Genomic DNA, 19,825 nt, shown 5'->3' with positions numbered 1-19,825 from the left:
ACCTTGTCAGGTCTCAGCAACAGTTGACCCTTGTGATTGCCATGTAATCAAGCTGAAAGCATCAGGATTCCCAACTCTAATGAGAAAATATTATTTGGTTAGGTGCAGGATAGTAACAATTTACTGACAGTTAAACATTACAGACATTGGAGATGTTTGCTCAATAAACGAAACAGGCACCTGCACGCTGATCTTTAAAATCTTGGAGGGCTTTATCACGAGTTCAGGATTATGAGAAAAAATTGTGCTAAAATGGCACAAACACAATTGCCACCACTTTGCGACCACTTTTTCACACCAAAGAATTTCATGATTGAAGAAGAAGAGGAAAATTCACCTCCAGCGGGTTGCCAGAGGTATATCCTCCACTTTATCTCCCAAAATTGCAGTAAATCTGATGAAATCCCCAGGGAGTCCTGTGGACTCTAAACATTGGGATTAACACTGCTGTTTCCCCACTTGTGATCCCATGGTAAATTTGTGGGACCGAGGTGGCAGTAATGGTAAATTAGTTTAGTGGTAAATCCACCAGAATTACCGGCAGACTGTTGATCAGGTCCTGCATGATTTATAATGGTAAAAGATGCCATCCTGGTACTAAACCTGAAGATCGCTCAATTGATCCGTTTTTTGTGCTTCCCTTGGCTCAATAATGATTTGAAATTGGAAGAGTAGAATCTGCGTCTCACTGCTGGGTGCACTGAGAAGCAGTTTCCTCTTTACCCAGCAAAGTATGCAGTCTAGCAAGAGTTAGGCACGATTCATGAGCCTGATTATAAGAACAGAATCTGCGTCTCACTGCTGGGTGCACTGAGAAGCAGCTTCCTCTTTACCCTGCTCAGTCTCAAGTCTAGCAAGAGTTAGGCACAATTCATGAGCCTGATTATAAGAGCAGAATCTGCATCTCACTGCTGGGTGCACTGAGAAGCAGCTTCCTCTTTACCCTGCAAAGTCTGAAGTCTAGCAAGAGTTAGGCACGATTCATGAGCCTGATTATAAGAGCAGAATCTGCGTCTCACTGCTGGGTGCACCTAGAAGCAGCTTCCTCTTTACCCTGCTCAGTCTCAAGTCTAACAAGAGTTAGGCACGATTCATGAGCCTGATTATAAGAGCAGAATCTGCGTCTCACTGCTGGGTGCACTGAGAAACAGCTTCCTCTTTACCCTGCTCAGTCTGAAGTCTAGCAAGAGTTAGGCACGATTCATGAGCCTGATTATAAGAGCAGAATCTGCGTCTCACTGCTGGATGCACTGAGAAGCAGCTTCCTCTTTACCCTGCACAGTCTGAAGTCTAGCAAGAGTTAGACATGCTCCATGAGCCTTATTATAAGAGTAGAATCTGTGTCTCACTGCTGGGTGCACTCAGAAGCAGCTTCCTCTTTACCCTGCACAGTCTGAAGTCTAGCAAGAGTTAGGCATGCTCCATGAGCCTTATTATAAGAGTAGAATCTGTGTCTCACTGCTGGGTGCACTCAGAAGCAGCTTCCTCTTTTCCCTGCACAGTCTGAAGTGTAGCAAGAGTTAGGCACGCTCCATGAGCCTTATTATAAGAACAGAATCTGCGTATCACTGCCGGGTGCACTGAGAAGCAGCTTCCTCTTTACCCTGCACAGTCTGAAGGCACGCTCCATGAACCTGATTATAAGAGCAGAATCTGCGTCTCACTGCTGGGTGCACTGAGAAGCAGCTTCCTCTTTTCCCTGCACAGTCTGAAGTGTAGCAAGAGTTAGGCACGCTCCATGAGCCTTATTATAAGAACAGAATCTGCGTATCACTGCTGGGTGCACTGAGAAGCAGCTTCCTCTTTACCCTGCACAGTCTGAAGTCTAGCAAGAGTTAGGCACGCTCCATGAACCTGATTATAAGAGCAGAATCTGCGTCTCACTGCTGGGTGCACTGAGAAGCAGCTTCCTCTTTACCCTGCACAGTCTGAAGTCTAGCAAGAGTTAGGCACGCTCCATGAACCTGATTATAAGAGCAGAATCTGCGTCTCACTGCTGGGTGCACTGAGAAACAGCTTCCTCTTTACCCTGCTCAGTCTGAAGTCTAGCAAGAGTTAGGCACGATTCATGAGCCTGATTATAAGAGCAGAATCTGCGTCTCACTGCTGGGTGCACTGAGAAGCAGCTTCCTCTTTACCCTGCACAGTCTGAAGTCTAGCAAGAGTTAGGCATGCTCCATGAGCCTTATTATAAGAGTAGAATCTGTGTCTCACTGCTGGGTGCACTCAGAAGCAGCTTCCTCTTTTCCCTGCACAGTCTGAAGTGTAGCAAGAGTTAGGCACGCTCCATGAGCCTTATTATAAGAACAGAATCTGCGTCTCACTGCTGGGTGCACTGAGAAGCAGCTTCCTCTTTACCCTGCACAGTCTGAAGTCTAGCAAGAGTTAGGCACGATTCATGAGCCTGATTATAAGAGCAGAATCTGCGTCTCACTGCTGGGTGCACTGAGAAACAGCTTCCTCTTTACCACCTCCATTTTTAGTCAGAACCATACCTGTTACATCGATTGCGATAAGACTGGCAGGTTTTTACCTTTGAGACAGCCAAAGTGCGGGCCCACCCCCTTCCCATCATAGAAAGTGGACCACAGGGCTGATCTAGTACTAGCAAAGCCTATTGACGTCATGTTGTCAAGCAGACAAGTGGATACTCGGAGGCAGGGGTGTTGTTAGGTCTGGAAAGGATCCGGGGCTATGCTAATGTCAGGCCTTGGGGCTAGCTAGTGTTTTGGTTGTAGCCCCTGAGCTTCTATCCAGGGCTACAACCAATAGACCCAGGGCTATACCCCTTTCCACACACCTGTAGAAATGCCGCTGCCCAGCGGTTTAATACACCGACTATGGTGAGCAGGTGTACATTATCTAACCTCATTCACTTCCACTCTTTCCTGTAAACATAACAAAAAGCCAAAGTGAAACACACCTCCCCATATCCCGAGGAAACCAAAATCGTGCAGCCTAGTGTTAACAAAGAGCTGCTACAAAACTCTGATATTTATTTATTTCCACCGCGTCATAGCCCGAAGGCATCAGGGCGCAAAATGTACAACATAACATTTGTTTCATAGTCTGGGGAAATGGTTTATTCAAATAGAGAGGTTTTCAGATGCTGCTACAGAAGCTGTGACAAATCCTGTCCTGTTTCTATTTTCATCAGGCTTTTGTATAAAACCTCTTTTCCCGCGCGGAGTCCGGCTGAGTCCCAGTTTGCCTAGAACTCTCGTGTTTTCCATAGAGGAGCTGCTGCTACAGACGCTGTGACAAATCCTGTCCTGTTTCTATTTTCATCAGGCTTTTGTATGAAACCTCTTTTCCCACGCGGAGTGTAGCGCAGAGTCTGGCTGAGTCCCAGTTTTCCCAGTTCGCCCGGGAGTGCCGGGGGTGGGCATGGTTGCTTCCCCAAAGGCGGCCAGCGGGCCTCAGACTCGCCACAAGACCTTGCAGCAACGTTGTATGTTGAATCCCTGGACCGCTATCCCTCAAAGGAACACTGCAGGCTGTAAGGTAAGCAAGCAAGTAGTCACCTTAACGCCTCCTCCTGTCTCGCTTCAGATTACTGCCCAAGTGCACCAAGCTGTTCCCCATGCTATCAATGACTCTCCTAGTCATATTCCATTAGAGGCAACTGACTCTTCAACTAATACGCAGTGCATTGTGTCTCTTGATAATCCAATGAGACCACTTGCGCTGCTTTCACTTGACAACTTAGCTCCGGTGCCACCACAGGAGAACGTTGCGGCAGGACCCTTATCGCCAACTCAAATTGTTTCGCCGGAATTTTTTTTCCCTGTTTTATCTAACTGACGCGGAACTCGTGAGTGCTTCAACTGCTGTACAAGACATATCTATTGAAGCTCTGCGCGACTCACCTGCTAAATTGATGGCAACAATGATAATGAATCTTCAAGCAAAAGTACTGCTACTACCGCGCCAGCTTGCATTACTCTGATCTCTCCGCTGCGACGCAGCTCTGATCCCAAACCTAACCATGACCAGTTTAACCTTTCAACACAACTACCTGCCAGTAGGTCGCCAACAATGATGAAAATTGGAGACCCTACTCTAGGAGAGATACGTACTCTGCATCACGACTCAGTGCCTGTATCTGGTTCCATGAGTACTGCCCAAACTTCAAAAAAGCCAGTTAATGGCCCTCTGACTCTATGCTCTGAGGTGCCTCAGCAACTGCAAATACAAAATTACATTCACACTGCACCAGCTCAGCACTTGTTTAATAATAACGAATGGCCTCAATTAAAACGTCCACAACCTACTGCCAATCAGCGGAACATTGACTCATCCAAAACTACATTGTTGTCTGCATTCACCCTGATGCCCCAGTCCACACTACAATGCGGCCAACAAGGTAAAGTCACAAAAATGATGACTGCAGCCAAACAGACAGAAAGTCGCCCAAGCTCAAAAAGAACGAGTGCACTTACAGCTTCAGCGACTCCGTCAAAGTTCCTTACCCCTAACAAGGAGCATTCCAACTCCTCAAGTCCAGGAAATGAGTGCTTGAAGACGCAAAACTCAAAATCCAGTCTTTCAGTTGCTGCCGCGATTCAAATACACAATAATGTGCTTGCGGCTTTGTCCCAAGCAATGATCCCGCTCGTGAAATTATATGAGGCAATGAACGAAACCATTCGCGATCAAGGGGCGATGTTATCCAATTTATCCACAAAACTGGAAAAAATGGACAACTTCACCATGTTCATAAAGCAACATGTGCAAACAGAAGCAGTCACAAACTTGCTCTGGCAACCGTGCCTAAGTGACGCTGCTACAATTCAGCAGGGGAGACAGGAACACTTGATAAAAGGTCTCTTGGATGCAATAAAAGAACTGGCGCAAAGACCAATTCCATCTTGCAGCCCAGAAAATCTTAAGGTGGCTAAGCCGATCTCTGCCACATTGCTAACCTTAAATTCCAAGCTTTCTGCCACACATCTAACATCAGAGACCACTGACATAAACCAGGTGCAAAACGGCAGTACAGTAGACCCAGTCAAAGCCACCTCAAGTGATCAAGAATCTGTAGAGGCTACTCTACAACCTTCCTCCGCTGCCACTTCTTCGCAATCTTCCATGGATAACGATTTGTCAGCGGTGGTTGGAGATGCTGCTGCACCCGTGGAGGGTCCAACTCCACAAGCAGCACCACAAATTGAACCACTTGGAAACCCTTTTTCTTCATTTGGTATTTTCTCAGGACCTTCTTCATTTGGTATTTCCTCAGGCGCCGTTGGAATGCGGCCGAAAACGAAAACAGTTGTTCCGACTGACAAGCCCCCGGCTCCAGTGAGAAAGGAAAAGACCACCAATCCAGTCAAGAAACAGAAGTTACCAGTTCACTCTTCAACCAAAAGCTTTATAAGAAACCTCACTACTCCACCTCGTTTGGGCTTGTTCAAACGCAATGCTGAGGCACATAGAGGCCCCTTAACCACCAAAACAAAACTGTCAACTGTTATCCTTAAAACCAGGATCAAAACGGCGCTGCATAAGTTCTGACGATTCTCACTCTGTCACCTCAGTGAAATCGGCCTCACCTGACTTATGCAACCTATCTACTTACTCAGCCTCAGATGATGATGAATCTCCTCAAACTCCGGGAGAAGTGGCTCAGCCGCTTTTATGTCCCCCTCCTCGAGTAGCACAACCTAGGAAGAGTTCTACACTTCCGAAATGCCATGCAGTCCACCCTTCAAGTCTGGCAAATGCCGAGGAAGAGTCTGCAAATCCTGACTTGGCTGGCCCGTGCTTAAACCCTAAACTGACTTTAAATCAACGCAAACAGCTCAGCCGTCTTGAACCAAGGTCTTATGAAAACAAGCCACATCGGGCAGCCAAATACAGTTGCAAATTAAGACTACAAAATATTCACAAAGACGACAACGAGTTGAATCTTAACTGCGCAAATGTGCTGAGGTTATTCAAACACATACCGCCGCTGCGACTGATCAACTCAGATGACATCAAAATCGTCGAATATGTAACTGAGCAATGCTCTGACGCAGTCCTGCTCCACATTGAATCAGTTGGAGTCCGCAATACAATACTCAAAGCTGTAGATGACCTTTTGATGTTCGGTTTTGACATCTCTGTCGAACCTGAGAAGACCAACTCAAATAACAATTTTGAAAGTATTAACCACAAACCAGCCGGAAAAAAAAAACAGTAGATGTGACACACCTACGAAATCTGTTGAGTTTGGCTGCTACACATGGTCATTCAGGGCACCCAAATAGGAAACATGCAAACCGCGTGAGACAAAATGCAAAGGAATAGCTATGATTGAGATCTCAGGACGCCCTCTATTCCATTATCTCTTGGAATACTCGTGGGTTTAACCACTTATTCAATGACTTTGATATACCTCTTGCAAATGTATTTGCAATTTGTCTGCAAGAGACGTGGCTGCTTGAAGCTCCGATGAGAGACGGCTATACCGTGTTGGTTAATCCTGCAATCAAAAATGCACAAGGTCGACCAAGTGCAGGTCTACTCACCATGGTTCGTCTGTCTCAAGATTAGTCAACCCCGGTTTGCTCTAATCCAAATCCATTTGTACAAAGTGCCATTATGCATTCATTGTGCAACAATTCAGACTTAACTAAATCCTTTTTGATTATCAATTGCTACTGGAATCTGTCAAAATCAATAACAAGGACTTTGTTAATGCCATATGTTCCCTAATGGACAACGCAATTTTGAAATATAAAAATCTGTCTATTATATGTTGTGGTGACTTAAACTGCTCTTGGTTTAACTACGACCTAAAAACCAAAGATATAGGCAAATTGACAATGAAGATCTTGATGGGAGAGAGCAAAGATGGTCAAACGTAATGAAAATGCGTGACTGCGTAAGGCTAAATGGCACAGTCAGAGGTGACATCCCCGCGCAACCAACTTGGCATCGTGAGCCATCACATAGCATTATTGATTACATCTGGATCTCAAGGAACTTTGAGTCGAAGGTCACCACAATGCATTCGCAAAAAATGCCTAACAGCGATCACACACTGCTAAAACTTGGTTGCTTTCTAGTAGCATCAGCCACAGCTCCTGTATACAACTTATCAGTTGAGGCAAACACCGGTGGCAACCGCCTGCGGTTAAGCGTGAACCAGATCGGCTGTTTAAGTGAGAGACTCATGAGCTCGCCAATTGGCGTGGACTACACTCCCTTATTATCGACCTACATTACAGATACCAACGACCCAAATCAACAACATAAATGTCATAAAAACCTTTTTTAGCAAGATTGTGCACAACAAAAAGAAAGACCTAAGAAGGGACTTAAGACAAATTAAAAAAAAAACACATTTCAAGACATCTAATGCATGAAGAAGTGAAGGCAAGAAGAGCGCTCTATAGGAACTGGACAACGTCTCACAGAATCATTGCTGAGCAAGATCGCGCAGAACTAATGATGACGCTCATGTTAACAAAAAATACACGTGACATCTGTCAAATTTTGAATATGGGCCATGTGAACAGCCTAAATTCGACCCAGAATACCATCTCTCGTGACATTTGGTGCAAACACTTTTTTAAAGTGTCCAATAGCCCGAATTCCGAGCCCAAATCATACCTTAAAGACGAAGTGGCGTCCTGGGAAGTGGAAATGTCACAGGCCGACATTATTCGAGCAATCACACTGCTAAAAAATTCTCGTGCAGCTGGACCTGACATGATTAGCAATGTGATGCTCAAAAAAAACATTCTGATGTGGGCTCCTTTCATTGAATGCCTTTTCAGGAAAATTGACAAATTTAACAAAATTCCAAAGTCATGGTTAACAGCAATAGTGGTCCCGATTCACAACAAGGGCTGTTGGGCCATTCCCGGCAATTATCGCCCCATTGCCCTCCTTGATTCAATCAGCAAAATCTTTGGTCCTAACCTAAGACTGAACCTGGTGAATTGGGCACAAGATGCGGGCATCCTCGATGAATGACAAACTGGCTTCTCGAAGCGGGCAGGTGTTGATGTAAATCTTTCAATACTAACAATTTTGAAATTGGAAGTCCAGAAAGTGAGATCTAAAATCCATCTAGCCTTCATCAACATGAAGCAAGCTTTTGACGGCATAAATCGTGACCTGCTCTGGTCTAAACTGCACAAATGGAACTGCCCGGCCAGTATCCTAAACCCAATAATAGCCCTCCACTCGAATACTTCGATTCGCGTGCGTCTCAACAAGAACGGAGATTTATCAGCCAAAATTCCAACATCAAGAGGAGTGAAGCAAGGGTGCCCCCTTGCAGCTGATCTATTTAAACTATTCTTGGCGGATCTGTCCATTCATCTTGCCCAAGCGCATTGTTTTCCGCCCAAAATAAATAAGACTCCTGTAAGATACATTGCTTATGCAGATGATCTGGTCTTGATGGATAAAACCCAGATCGGCCTCCAACGCCTTCTTCTCTGTCTTTATGACTACTTATCTATCAACGAACTTTCAATAAACACAGAAAAAACTAAAATCGTGTCAATTGGATCTGTGACTAGTAGGAAGGACAGCGCCTTTAGGTGGTCTGTTGGAGGCCAACATTTGTCCTCAGTCAATTCCATACGTTATCTGGGAATTCTGTTTAATAACTCAACATGTGAACAGCAGTGGGTCAAAGATTTGAAACTGAAGTCCTCAAGACTAGCTCTTCAAGTCGCAAAAATAAATAAAAGTTTTGGCAAATTTTCTTTAGCACCAATCTTAATGTTTTACCTGCAAAAGGTAGTGACCATACTAACTTTCGGCGCAGAAGCAAGTTGGAACATTAATGAGCAAACATGGAATCAACTCGAAGGTCGCTTTTGGCGACGTGCCCTCAATTTGCTGCAATGTGTCCCAATTACACCTCTATGACACAAACTATCATTGAACTCTCTGTTTAGTCATGTGATCTGGAAATCCATCTCGCTTATGCGAAAGATGATAGTGGAAAGCAAAGCGCCAGCCTATCGCATATTCACAAACAGTTCTGCGTCAAATTCTGTCTGCCTTTTGGGTGAATGGCGATCAAGAGTGCAAGAATGGGTTGATGCTGCAGCAATCAGTAATTATGACTTGTTCACTCAGCCACAACACGCAAAAAGAAAATTTGAGGCTTGGGCTTGGATCGTCAATTTAGAAAAACGTGATAAGATGGCATCACCTAACTGGTTGGGCAATGGCCAACATTTTTTAAAATTCCTAGCCCTCCTACTTGGTACGATGTTATTCTCAATACTATTGTGAGCAATTTCGATTAAATATCCTGAGAACTAAAGAAATCTTATGGCAAAGAAAAGATCCGCTCACAAAAGGCAACCAATGCCGCTTTTGCTTAGATACAGTTGAATCACTGAAAAATCTAATTGTGGACTGTCAGGCAACCTGTGACCTACGTTGTATCCATCTTGGTCAATTTGCACCCCTTGACGGGGACATGGCTGCTTGGTGGTGTTTGATTTCTTCCGGCAATAATGTCAAACACGTCTGTGCCATTGTAAATTATCTAAATGCGCTTTTGAAGTCCCCACTGTAATCTATTCCACTGTGTACTCACCATGCGGTTTCATTGAGCTCGCGGAGCGCTTTTCTCATCTAATCTAATTGTTGTGTGACATATGGCCGTTTGATTAACTGAGCTTGCTACCTCTTGTCCTTCCTCTGTTTGTCTTGCCTGGCTTTGGTTTCCTCTTTAGTCTGTTGCCCTTAGAAGCATGTCTGAAATGTTTCCATCTTGGATAATTGATCTATGCAACCTGTCGTTTTTGTTTCTTAGAAGTGCGAATAGTGTGTCAACTGCTAATTAGAAAATGATGGAATAAAATTTTGAAACAAAAGTTTTTTCTTAATGTAAAAAAACTGTAGTTCTTTTAAAAACAAAAGAATTAAAAAAAAGATTCTTTCTGAAGGCACCATAATTAACCTCTGCTCGCATGGATGCAGGAAGTTTATTCCAGTTACTTGCAGCATTACTGGGGAAAGATCTTCCTGATCTTCTGGCTCTTTTGACATGAGGTATAGTGAGAGAATTTGTGGCGCTTGAACGCATGGTCCTGTTAGGAGAGTATTTCCTCAGTGTGTGTTTCAGATATTGTGCAGCTTCTCCATACAGGCACTTATGTGTGAGAGCCAGCGCTTTAAATATGATATTTCTTTCTACTGGTAGGTAATGGAGCTCCCTACAGTGGTGTGAGACGTGATCCCTCCTAGTTGTGTTGTAGATTATTCTCACAGCGTTGTTTTTAATTAACTGCAACTTCTCCATATTCCTTTTACTTGCTCCTGCCATTAGAGCTTTGCAGTAATCCAGCTGGGGCATAATAATGGCTCTGACTAAGGTTTCGCCATTTTTTAGGGATACCAGAGGATTCATCTGCCTTAGGATTCTGAGATGGTAAATGCATTTTTTGTCGCATAGTTGACATGTGTGTCCGTATTGAGTGAGGCCTCAAAAATGGTGCCTAAGGTTTTTACCTTTCCCACTACCTTGATGGTACAAGTATCAATCATAAAGCTAGTATATGATTGATCCGGTTTTTTCGAGCCTGATTAGATCCAAAAAACATAAGCTCTGTCTTGGCACTATTTAAACACAACCAGTTTTCAGTCATCCACTCCTGAATGATCGAGTAGATGTGGTTAGAAGTTATTGTGTTATGTGGTCACCGGTAAGGTCCATGACAAGTTTGAAATCATTGGCGTAATTGGTAAAATGGAAGCCCATGTTTTCCAATTTATCACACAGGAGTCTCATATAGATATTAAACAGGAAGAGAGAAATACAAGGCCCCTGTGTTACCCCATATTTGATAGCAATAGGGTCAGAACACACAGTGCCCCACCACATCTTAGATGTTCTATCACATAAGAAAGAGCAAACCCATTCCACTGGACTGGAATAGAGCGAAGATGTTGGTATCCTTGAGTATAATCATAGATGGAAGGTGATCCCCAATACAAGTAGTGGGTCTGATGTTTGAAAGCCTGGTTGTCAGCCGTAGTTATCGCTTGAAAGCTAAAAGTCAGCTCAGTGTTGGTTTTCTCTATATTGATTTCATCTTTCCTGGTTTAGAGGTGTCATTATGGTCTCTTGTGATTTTTAAATTTTTTCTCGGGCCAAAATGACTTTATTTTGAAAAGCCTCCTGTGCCTTTTCACAGTCCTCCTTTTTAGGGTTGATGCATTGGGTAAGGGCACTGGGTTTTTCCCACGATCTATAAAGTTCAAAAAGCTAATAGGAAGACCCTGGGGAAAGGAACTGATTATTCCAACAAAAAGCAACTCCTCTCTGCATCCTTTGTTGACTTGTCTTGGCATGCATCCAAAATAGCTAATGCAACCAGCGCCTTGAGGAGACTGGGAGCAACAGGCAACGTATCTCAAACCTCATTGACGGGACGGTTCATCCTAGCATCGAGGGCATACTAACAGCCAAGCAGAAGAATTGTATGGCCAGTGAGCAACCTCATTGCAATAAAGATGCTGCTGCCAAGACCCACACTGCAATATAGATACACCATATTGATGCAGACATGTTTGATATGAGCTTGTTAATCACACCCAATGTATCAATAATTAACTCTGCCACTTCTGATCACGTGTTGTATTCACCTACTGGAGCAGAGGCCAACTTAATGAAAGACAGCTCAACAGCAATCGAAGATGAGGCAATATTGAACAACCTATTTCAGGGCACACTATCGGTTACACATTTAAAAGCATTGGACTTTGTTTGACATCGTTGGTTTGCTGTGAGAACACAACAAAACCTAGTTTTGGAAACAACAAAACATAGTCAATATTTAGCAGACAACCATATTTAAACATTGAGAAATTAAATAGAATTGGTGGGGTGGAAGTGAAACATGAAAACTCCAAGAACAATAGTGCTGTTCCGAATCTTAGGCTGGCCTAGACCCCCAGCAAGTCCTTTAGAGAGCCCTCTCTATTTAGCATCACACTGATTACAAAGTGCCCGAAAGATCTGGCAATATCCAACAAGACTGGTCACGTGAAAGAAGTAATGGCACAACTACCTACAGGTCCATCAGCAGACTTGACCCAAATGGACCTATCAGTTGATATTGTGGGTCAATCCATTAAACTATGAAAGAAAACAAAAATAAAGTAAAAGAGAGCCTAAGGAGTTGTGCAGAAAAACACAAAGAAGAGGGCCATTAAACAAGGAGTAAACACATAGTGCTAATTGCATTGTTTCATCTGACGTTGTGAATGGAACATTGATTGTACACCTGCATGAGTAATATGACATGCGCCAGCAGAATAAAACAACAAAACTAAAAAGACGCAATACACCTTGAAAAAACGCAATTAAATCAGTACAAACAGCCAGAATGGAAAGCAAACATATTAGAGCAACATGGTCTCCTACTAATAAAGCTGCTGCCACTAAAGCAAAGCACATTTCTGAAGCTGTACATGCAGACAGGTCTACATGTAACTCTGTGCGTGAAACCAGTGGCTCAAATGAGTTCATAGAAATCATTAACAACAAATCTGAACATTTTTAATCTGAAAACAGAGTATTGAGTAAATGGCCCTGTATTACTAACACTAGAAAACATTTTAAGATAACCAGCATAGTTGGCAGTGTAAAGCCAAAATGAGAGAAATGAAGTCCAGAGCTACTCAACTAAAGCATGCAGTGCCAACATGGGCCTTATGCTAGTCACTTGTGTTGTACTTTCCCTCACTAACAATGAGAAAGGTGTGCCTGTGAAAGACAAACAGACACCTCCTTGGGTACTAGAAAATACCAGACACATGATGCCGATTCCCCCCCCAAAAAACTTTGAATCAATATCTGAATTGCACAGGGCCACAATGTGAGAAGGACCAAGGACTGGGTTTTAACCAACTTGAAATTAATAGCAACAACAGCAAGAAAGTGTAGCCAATGTATTCAATGATACACAGACATGGTAAAACTATTACTACACTATACGGAGGCCAGTACCGTAGAACCCCTTTAATGGTCAGCAGAGGCAAGAGAAGCGCTTGAGTTTGTTTAAAGGTAGTTAGCTGAAGCACCACTCTTGGGAATAGCTGATTATAAGAAGAAATGTACATTGTTCTTCCTTGAAAAGAATACGTTTGCATTAGATATATTGACACAAACTCACCATTATCTGAACCAACTGCATATTATAGCAAAGAAGTAGACCCAGTTTCTGCAGGTATGCCTCCTTGTCTAGCTCAGTGACTTCTGCAGCCATAACAGTGCAACAGTGTGAACATATTGTTTTTGGATCTCCTTTGGACGTTGCAGTCTGTCATTCAGTAGTAGCCTGCCTGCTAAAAACCATAACACAACACAGATCTGTCTCCCACACTAAAGTATGAATCCTGTTGTTAACCTCTTCAACTATCTATTAACTTGATTTCCTGTACTGAATCCAGCATCCTTACTCCCACCTCAAAATGATGGTGAACCACACAATGCTGAATCGCACGATTATGAGAATATTACAGATTTCTTCTGATCCCTGGGAGTGATTTTTTTTTTATTTTTTGGGGGTATTTATAATAGGCACAGGACAGACTTAACTGTATAATGGCTCAGCTGGTATCAACAATCGGTAACAGAAAGTGGTGCACACACAACATCTCAATTTGATAAATGACAAATATCGCCTCCCTGCTGCCCCCCCCATTATTTAAAAAGGAAGGCCTTAAGAGCCTTGCGAAACTGGAAAAGTGTCTCATAGACCCTAATGTCTCTAGGGATGCTATTCCACAGCCTAGGGCCGAAGGCAACAAAACTTCTGTCTCCCCCGGAGACACATACTGACGATGGAACAGTCAGCAGTAGTTGATCTTTTGATCATAGCATCCTGACTGGGTGCTAGCGACAGATTCTATCTCTCAAATAGTCTGTTGCTAGTCCATTCAAAAATGTACAAATCAGACACGCCACCCTAAATTTGATGCAGTCCTCCACTACCAACCAGTGCAAAGTTCGGCGGAAAGGAGAAACATGAGCAGATCTGCCTTGGCGGCCAACCAATCTGACGGCCGCATTCTGGGCTTTTTGCAGCCTGTCGAATTGTTTGGCTGGATTTGTCTGATAAACCTATCCAGAATGCTGATTTGATATACTTCATGGATGGTCCTGGTTATAGACATCAGGAGGTGCGATTGACGGCGGAATATGCACTGGTGGATGTGGTAGAAAGTGACAAATCAGTGAATTTCACTTCGGCAAAATTTGCTGAGTTGACTGCACCGAAATGTCCATGTCAGTTGTCGGGACAACAGCCAGTGAACAAACGTACAGGCTCTAGGTATGCTTTTGGAGTAGTCCATGATTTTGGGCAGTTATGGAAGCAGTGAGGCTTACTGACATAATCTGGTTCTTCTATACAAAAATTCATGCATATGTGGTTGCTTTGCTAACTGGAATTATGTTACCCAAGCAGATAGCTATTATTAGCGTGCACCACTGCAACCTTTGAATAGTGCGGTTACTTATGGCAATGAAGTTGCAAACCTGGTGGCTACTGATGCCTCATGTTGAAGACATATTAAAGGTACAAAGGGCGCAAGAGTCCCTCTTTAACACCTTGGAGGAAATGGTGTGGCTAAATGAAGAGGCTCCCGCCATAGAGAAAGAATACAGGCTACGTAAAGGGTGACCCTTACTCGAGGTCTCTCTGTGGAAACTCTCAACTGGGACATTTAGTGGCTCACTAAATCAGACTATATCATGGACTAGCCAATGTGGGCCAAGGAAAGATGATTTCAACTTTGAATGAACATAGGTTTGCTGCAGCATTTACAGCCGTTGCTTAGGAGTATCAGAGGCGGTACACCATTTGTCACCAGAATAACGCAGGGAAAACAGTACTGACTATGCAAGTGCACATACACAACCCTCTGGGCCACTTGACAATTTCCAAGTGGACTGCATACAGTTGCCCCACTGTAATAATTTGTAGCATGTCTTTGTGGTCCTGGATACACTCTCCGGCTGGTTCGAGGCTTACCCAAGTCAGAGAGCAGATCCTGTTTCGGTGCTAAAATCATTAGTTAGGGACATCATACCAGAATTTGGTGTACCACTCAACATAAATAGTGACAAGGGCAGACATTTTGGCAACCAGATAATAAAAGAGCTATGTACTGCCACCATCAACTTCAGTCGACGGGTGCTTTGGAGCGACATTATGGAGTTCTTAAAAACAAATTAGCAAAACGTTCTATCTTGACTGGCCTTAAGTGGTCTGGGGCCCTTCGTTTGGCGTTGCTTTGTGTTCGGAGTCCCCCAAACCAGAAGACTGGGTTAAGCCCGTGCAAAGTCTTTTATGGACTTTGAACGTGTTTACTTTCTTCCCTATCTTTATAGAATGACTGTTTGAATATACATAGAGTTTCTTAATTTCTAAATTTTAAAAAAAAGTCTGTGTATCACTGCTTACCCATTGTTTCCTTAAAAAGAAGCTGATAACTGTTTTTCCAGTGTAAGCAAAAATCTTATATTTCTGCATGTATATTGTGCATCATTTTGTGTTGTAAAAAACACATGCAAATGCAGCCCTTGTTACCTCTTTACGTCCTGGGGCCTGTAGTCCAGAATTTATAATGTAGACATAATTTTACAGATACAAAAAAGCAAAGAATCAAATAAGGACTTGATGGGCTTAAGTTGCCTGATAGGGGGCAATATAAGAGCCTGAATTAATTTTGCAGTGAACCCTCAGACATGCACTACCCAAAGTTAAAATAAATCATGGTGAACAGGAGATGAAGAGAAAGGCACACAGGGACAGAGGACGCTTTCTAGTAAATTTATTTTTAAATCTGCATGATTCATCAGTGAATGATTATGAATGTGATGGTGTGTTTTTGAATGTTTTAGGTCGGTGGGTGTGTGTCTGGGTAAAGAATGCAATTAGTGCATGTAAGAGAAGCTGTGAGTGGGTGACTGGTCGGTGAATGAGTATACAGGTGGTGCTGTGTGTTTGAATGTTCTTGGTGGGATTTGGTGTGTGCCTGTGTGGTGAATACAGTGTGAGTGAATGCGAGAGGGGATGTATGGGTGAGTGACCGCTGGGTGAAAGGGGATGCATGTGTGTGCAAGGCCCTGGGAGACTGGGGATCACTGGATCATTTTTTCCACATCCTTTATTGATTTTGCATGTTTTACTGGTATTTTCGGGCAGAGCCAAATTCATGTGTGTCATTCCCTGGCTAGACTGGCATTTTGGTGCAGCCAGTCTAGCCATTGCATACTGTTGCATGACATTTATTACTCGGCATCTTTAAAAACACAAGCATAATAAGTAGTGTTACCTCGCTAGACTGATGTTTTGGTGTATCAGCTTGTATTATTTTCACTGTAGAATTACTTTTTATTAACTGAGCATCTATAAGTGTTCTTATGGGTCTAGACTGGCTTACATGGAACCAGTTTGGACAGGTTTTCATATTGTGACATGTCACTTTTAATGGCCAAACCAATGGAAGTATGTTATTACATAGGAGTACTGGCATATATTGGCAGAGCCAGTTGTATGCCCATTGCCAGTAATGATACTATACAAAAAACAACTTAAAGCGAACAGGGGTATGGTCTTATATGGGAATACTAGCATATGTTGGTGGAGCCAGCATGGAAATGTATGGGCACAGCCAGCATAAAAATGCTTTTTATACTGGCACATATTACAGGGGGCTGTAGGTGAAAGGGTCGACTGCATTTGATTCGAATGCAATAGTTCTGAGTCAAAAGGACTGAGAAAAAAAAGGTCAAATTATTTTTTGGGGTTTCCCCCACCCAAACCCCCTTTTTTAGTGTAAGAAACACTTTTTTTTCCTATACGGAAGCCAAAAAAAAAAACATACATTTAAAAAAAAAGGCATGCAACCTTTTTTTTCTCGGTCCTTTTGACTCAAAACTATTGTAATTCGAATCAATGTATTCGACCCTTTCACTGGACACCATTGCAGGGACCAGCATGATAATGCATTGGGAAATGCCCTTTGCACTTTTGGTGACTTCCATCTAATGTTCTTTTTTTCATAATTTACCTTACACTCTACAAAACCGAGTGTTGGCCTTTTACCCACATTGTTCGCCTTTTACCCAAATTTTCACAAATTTTGCCAGAAAGTGTGCTGTGTAATGCACCATGATAGCCCATTATTCAAAACATTTTCTCTGTGGAGGGAGAAGAATCCCCTCGGGCCCCCCCCAACCCATTTTCGCTAGTTCAGGCTCCCTCGCTATGCTCCATTGCAATCACATACTTGTGACAAATATTAACACCCTCCAAAAAAACAACTCACCAGCCACCACTGATGGCTGGTATATTTGTGGACCAGCCACCGCCCCCTTCTTTCTATGTTACGTTAAACATTTAAGCTTTGATTGAAAAACATATTTACTTCTTTCACTTAAAATAGTGCATGTCACTGCAGTGGCATAATCATCATGGACATTGCACACATGTGGTGGTCTGGGCCAGCCTGGTGTGTGGTGTGCCCTGTGCTTTGTTAAGGAGGTTGGGGGGGCCCCCACAGCATCGCTCGTAGAAGAGCTACCAAATGTTGTGCTATGACCTTGGGCACCACTGGGTCTGACAAAGTGGTAGTGTGCAGTGTGTGCCTTGAATTCTGCCTGTGAGTCCACAGGTGAGAAGCAACTCGTGGGTGTTTTCGATGTAAAATAACTCTGTGGTGCCATGGATTTATGTGTGCAGAAATGATATTACATGAAATGGTGTTTTTTTTTAAGTCCTCTGGCACCCCGTGTTACGCTTAGATAATAAAAACTATGGGGGATCGTGGGTATATTGAAAGAACCCTTTCCAGGTATTATACTCCAGCAAAGATAATATTATCAGGTGCACTCCCTGTGTGCACGTAGACCAGTCTAATAGGGTTCTTCTATCATACTGGTAGCTGACTCATAGATACACTTAGAACCAATTTTGTTGATACTAAATCCTGGTCTATGATTTCATTTTCAGGCCTTGCTCATGCAACATTTTTCCCCTGGGTAAACAGCAGCGCCCACCTCCCCTGGTCAGTGCTTTCTTGGCTTGTTTAACACAGCACCGCCACAGATAACACATACCTCTGTGCCCAACAATCTATGGATGTTTCATACACTAACAGTAGCCTGCTTTACAGATTTTGGTTACCCTGCTATAAATAATGCATTATGTATGTTTTATATATAGACCCCACATCGAATCGGGAAAATGACATTCGCCAAATGTGTAATCCTGGACAAATCATGCCTTCCTTTTTGCCTCGGTTCTGATATCTGGCTGACATGGGAGCACCTGGAAACACGGGTGGTAGACGCATCTGAAAAACCAGAATGTCGTTTGCCATCACTTCCTGTGATGTCACTTGGGCGTGGTATCAAATGACATAATTTCATGGGGTCAAGGGTCATGTGCTGTCACTTCCAGTACCCCAGGCATTTTGGTGAAATGACATCCCTGGGACCAAGCAGCATTAACAGTAAACGATTTTGGCAGTCATTTGGAGGATTAACTGCTGAATTACTGAAAAACCTATAAGGAGGCCATATTTCCTGGTCCGATGTTACAAAAGGAAATTAGCTTTGGCTCCCACATCCTCCTAGACACCAACTCTGCAATTAAGGTGAAAGAACTTTCTACTTGGATTCTTGCTTCTCAGTGCAAATGCGGGCTGTAGCCTGAAAATTAATGAAAAACGTTATTGGATCCACATAATCCTGGAACTGTTATTTACTCTTCACTCTGAATGACTTTCTACTTTCAAAGCAGTGTAAGCCGGTACCTACTAGCCATGGTCCGGGAGGAAGTTCAAACTGACATGGATCGTAACTACTTCTAAAGTGAAATTCTGGCCCTGGAGTAAGAGTAAGTACATCTTCACTTGGCAGGGAGGGACCTGTAGGTTAGGGGGCAAAGCTTATTCTCAGATTGTTCCCTAAATCAGCCGAGTGTCAAGCAAGACACATTTCCCATACATGTGTCAGGATTCCTGTACCAGACGTCAGGATCAGGACCTGCTTCTCACCATGTCAACTCTGGCAACCCAATTCGACCCAGAGATATGGGTCATTTTGAAACTTTTCAAAAGAATAGCTGAATTTCCTCCAACAGCCAGCATCTCGCGAAGGAGAATCCCTGGCTCAAAGATTTATTATCCTGCCACTACAATCCATGGGAAATCTTTGTAGATAATTAGGTGTTTGTTATTTTGTTTTTGACCTGGATGTATAAGTTGGCAGTGGACTCAGAGTTCCACAGTGTCTGATAATGTCACAGCTGCTGCCTCACTGGTTACTACTACCAGTCCTCCCACTAGACAGCATGGGGCAGATCAGAGTTGTCTGTGAAGACAAACAGACCTACTGTATATGCTGTTCAAGAATAAGGTAAAGATCCTCTAGAGGAAGGGGTGAATTAATTGCAAGATAGGATTACTACTAACTCGTATTACAAATTCTGATTATTTTCTACTCTACAGTTCCATTCCGGACTGGTGGTCCCCCTTCCTTCACTGCCTCCCTAGCGAGATCAAGATACTTCCAGAGAGGGTGCAGATATAAGACATCCTCACTGGGATGGAAACTGAAGACTCTTGTTAACATCGATTCAGGATGCTCCTCTTTCTCTTCTGGTCCTTGGTGTACTAACTGCCAAGTTCCTGAGAGTGATAGTCAATGCCTCTAGATCTGCTCACCCTGACACTGTGTGAAACTCTGCATTAGGCAATTATTAAGAGCTACACAGGAACCTCTTCTGACAATTTAGTATATGGAGCTCGTTATTGACCTCCTCTCAGCCAATCAGGATGT

General features: G+C 43.2%; 1 protein-coding gene across 1 annotated transcript in view; it reads right to left on the bottom strand.

Annotated features, from left to right (window-relative positions):
- Positions 1–19,825, bottom strand: part of LOC138527919 (high affinity choline transporter 1-like) — a 460,733-nt gene that overhangs the window by 97,129 nt on the left and 343,779 nt on the right. The window lies entirely within an intron of this gene.

The sequence above is a fragment of the Ambystoma mexicanum genome, chromosome 7q (assembly GCF_040938575.1).
Source record: "Ambystoma mexicanum isolate Mex_15411 chromosome 7q, UKY_AmexF1_1, whole genome shotgun sequence".
In the NCBI taxonomy this organism is placed as follows: domain Eukaryota; kingdom Metazoa; phylum Chordata; class Amphibia; order Caudata; family Ambystomatidae; genus Ambystoma; species Ambystoma mexicanum.
The sequence above is the reverse complement of the archived record's forward strand: the minus strand, read 5'-3'. Positions and strand labels throughout refer to the sequence as shown.